The sequence below is a fragment of the Scyliorhinus canicula genome, chromosome 27 (genome assembly GCF_902713615.1).
Source record: "Scyliorhinus canicula chromosome 27, sScyCan1.1, whole genome shotgun sequence".
In the NCBI taxonomy this organism is placed as follows: domain Eukaryota; kingdom Metazoa; phylum Chordata; class Chondrichthyes; order Carcharhiniformes; family Scyliorhinidae; genus Scyliorhinus; species Scyliorhinus canicula.
The window spans coordinates 10223032-10227294 of record NC_052172.1 but is presented as its reverse complement, the minus strand read 5'-3'; positions in this window follow the sequence as shown (position 1 = coordinate 10227294).

The following is a 4263-nucleotide window of genomic DNA, read 5'->3' as shown; positions in this document are numbered from 1 at the left end:
GTCCAGCCTGTCAGAATTTTATACCTTTTCATGAGGTCCCCTCTCATTCTTCGACTCCAGCAAATGTAGGTCCAGGTGACCCAGTCTTTTCTATACAATCTGTTCTTTGACCTTTATTAGTCGCTGTTAGTCTATCAGACTGAGAATAACCTTATTTTCTTTATTCTTTAATCGGAGTCAGAATTTGTCCCGATTGTCCTTGAACCAAGTGGCTTATAAGGAAATTTCAGAGATGTTATGATCCTTGACCAGACCTCCAAGGTTTTGGTAGGATCCGGTTCAGGAGGAATAATGTTTTGTTTAACGTAGACCAAGGTTGAGATTCAGGACACTTGCGAAGAGAATTAAGTCACAAGATTCCACGGGCTTTGAACGAACAAAAATAAACTTTACTGTGAAAGGTCGGAAAGATGAACCAATTTACAATATCCGTCTTATCTTCATTCAGGGTTAATATTGCGGCAGATGTGAATTAACAGGCAAACTGTGATCGAACCCACAATGAATCGCAGATGCAACCAAGACAGAGTCCATGGATTTCTCAGCCACCCAAATGTTAGGAAACACGGTGAGTCAGTCAACCAATCTGACTGAAATTCTGGGCCCCCGGTGCTGGACCCCCCTCCCCCTCCCCACCAGGGAGGCCATGGATTGAGTCCCGACCGGCCATACGTGACTAGAACCACACCGTCAGGAACTCGGCCGGTCAGGATCGGCGTATCGCGGGAGGGCCTCTGGCAATGGACCCCAGCCACGCGGCGTGATTGACGGATGAGCGATTCTCCGTGGCCCGGAGAATCGCCGGAGAAGCGCCGGTTGCGATCCGGTCGGGAACGTCGATTCTCCGCCCCCGTGCCAAACGCGATTTCGGCGTGGGGCTGTGGAAAATCCAGCCCTCTCTCTCTCTCCCTTCTCGTGAGGGATTCCCGCCTTCACCTTCAAAGATCCAGCCTTAGAATTCTCGTCAAAGATTGCTCCAATATTAGACCGCATCAAGAAATGCCCATCTGGTAGGGTTTCAATCTCCCCTCCTGAGATTGACTCTAATGACTCTAATCTACAAGAACCTCCTGCCTTTCACCTTAAAATTATGCCCACTTGTAACTGACCCTTCAACTAAGGAGAACCGCTGCTTTCTATCCACCCTCTCCATGGTCTTCATAATCTTACACACCTCAATCAGGTCCCCCTCTCAGCCTTCTCTGGTCTAAAGAAAGCAACCTAAGCTTATCCAGCCTGTCTTTATCACCAAGGCACAGCTAGGGCGGCATGTGGCGCAGTGGATAGCACTGGGACTGCGACGCTGAGGACCCGGGTTCGAATCCCGGCCCTGGGTCACTGTCCGTGTGGAGTTTGCACATTCTCCCCGTGTCTGTGTGGGTTTCACCCCCACAACCCAAAGATGTGCAGGTTAGGTGGATTGGCCAGGCTAAATTGCCTCTTAATTGGAAAAAAGAAAACAATTGGGTACTCAAAATTTTGAGTAGCACAGTTGCTTCACAGCTCCAGGGTCCCAGGTTAGATTCCCGGCTTGGGTCACTGTCTGTGCGGAGTCTGCACGTCCTCCCCGTGTGTGCGTGGGTTTCCTCCCACAGTCCAAAGATGTGCAGGTTAGGTGGATTGGCCATGCTAAATTGCCCTCAGTGTCCAAAAAGGTTAGGTGGGGTTATGGGGATAGGGTCGAGGTGTGAGCACTTCACACCAGACCCCCTCCTCTATAACCTCTCCCAACTCTTCCTCCCACTTTGCTTTGATCCCCTCCAGTGATGCCTTATCCTCGTCCAAAATAGCTCCGTACACCGCTGACACTACCCCCTTCTCCAGTCCCCCTGTCGTCAGCACCTCCTCCAGCAATGTGGAGGCCGGTTCCTCCGGGAATCTCTGTATCTCCTTTCTAGCAAAATCTCGAATTTGCATATACCTAAACACTTCTCCCTGCTCCAGCCCATACTTTGCTTCCAGCTCCCTCAATCCTGCAAACCGACCCCCAAGAAACAAATCTTTTAGCGTCTTAATCCCCTTCTCCTCCCATTTCCGAAAATTTCCATCCCACCTCCCTGGCCTGCCGAGTTAAACAATCGCCTCTCACGCTCACCCCCCAAGCTCCGCGGATTAAGGAGTCTCGGAAATTCGAAGCAGGTCAACAGAGAGGGGAGACATGGGACAAATATCTTCGCACAGAATTAAGGAGGAACTGAGCAACGGAAGGGTTAATGCTCCCCCCCTCCCCCGCCCCGGAATGCCAAAATAACTGTGTACCGATGCCAGGAGAAATAGACAAGGAGCAAATCTACTTTGAATTTTAAGTTGGTTCAAGCAAAGCCAGATTTGTTACGGTTTTCATTATTCGATAATGGTGTTTATCTGTTGAATACAGAACCACAGGCTTTAATGTAAAACAGTTTAGATCTTATTTAAATGTAGATATTTATTACTGCTCTCACTCTCATGTATAAATCTGTAAGACGCGCAGATGTCAGTATTTTCTTTTCGGTTGGGAAGGAATAAGGTTTCCAGGCAGCGTCAGTGTCTCACTCCCAAAGCTGGGCCAGGCTGTGTTAAGGTACAGGGCTTTAACCTGCCCCCGAAAGCATTGGGAATAAGTGCCACCACTAGGGGGAGTTCGACCAAGGTGAGACTGCCCAGTGATGGTCCCAGAGCAGGGGGCACCTAAACGGGTATCGGCTGGCTGCCCCATCGGTGCCAGCGCTAGGGCAGGGAGAGGAGAGAGAGCGTGCGCGTCGCCAGGCACTTGTCCCAAACCCCCCGCCTCACAGAATCGCAGAATTGCTCCGGCGCAGGAAGAAGCCATTCGGCCCATCGAGAAGTGTATAGATTTAAGAGCGCGGTGTGTTTCGAAGGCAACCAGAGGGGCCACATCCACATGTGTCGCACAGAAAGAAAACAACTCCGACTCAAGGTTGTGATATAAAGAGTGACTAACAGAGCGACTCCGAGACAGGCTCGTGGTGTTAGTTAAATAATGTAAGTATGTATAAATCAGCCCCCATCGTAATTGCGTTATTTGTCAATGGCCTTCCGCTCCGTTCGGGAGCTTCTGCCACTGTGATGGGAATATTTGAAGGGATGTCCCCAAGAAATGAAGTTGGAAGACACCTCGGCAAGATTAGCGACATACAGGGGAGATTCCTTAACAATATTGAGATCTACATCCGCACCTGTGATATTATGGCATCAATCGGCCGAGCTACCTATCATCATTGTGAAGAGCTGGGGGCCCAGCCTGATGGGAAGAGATTGGTTGAGCCAGATAAAATTAAATTGGCCGGCAATCTTGAGCACAACAGATGATTGTTTCCCACAGGTTCTAAGGGAATACCAAGAGGTCTTTCATAATGAACTGGGGAAAATACAGGGTGTCAAAGTCAAGATCTATATGTTAACTTAGACTCCACGGATTTTATAGATCTCGGCCTGTGGCCTACGCCTTGCATCTATGAGTCGAGGCAGAGCTGAAGCAGTTTAGCAGAGTTGGGAATAGTAAGGCCAGTACCGTTCTCAGATTGGGCAGCACCTATTGTTCCTGTTGTGAAACCAGATGGAACAATTCGCATCTGCGGCGAAAATAAATTAATCGAACCAAGTGGGCAAGCTGGATGGTCATCCAATCCCACAAATTGAGGACCGACACTCAAAGTTAGCAGGAGGACAAAGACTTACCAAACTTGACATGGACTACGCATACCAACAGTTGAAGCTGGACAAGGACTCAAGGACCATAGAACATAGATCATACAGTGCAGAAAGAGGCCATTCGGCCCATTGAGTCTGCACCGACCCACTTAAGCCCTCACTTCCACCCTATCCCCGTAACCCAATAACCCCTCCTAACCTTTTAGGTCACGAAGGGCAATTTAGCATAGCCAATCCACCTCACCTGCACATCTTTGGACTGTGGGAGGAAACCGGAGCACCCGGAGGAAACCCACGCAGAGACAGGGAGAACGTGCAGGCTCCGCACAGACAGTGGTCCAAGCCGGGAATCGAACCCGGGACCCTGGCGCTGTAAAGCAACTGTGCTAACCAGTGTTCTACCATGCTGTCCCTGTCTCTCTTACTGGGGAATGCCCTTCACCCCCCACTCATCACGGATGGCACAGTATTACCATAGTACAAACATACCATAGAGTGTAGGGGGTGGACCGTAGTTGCGGGGAACAAGAGCAGTCGTCATCCCCCTCCCAGCCAAGGGGTGGCGCTGCTATAGGAGTTACGCGCATGACCTGGCATGACCAAGATTAA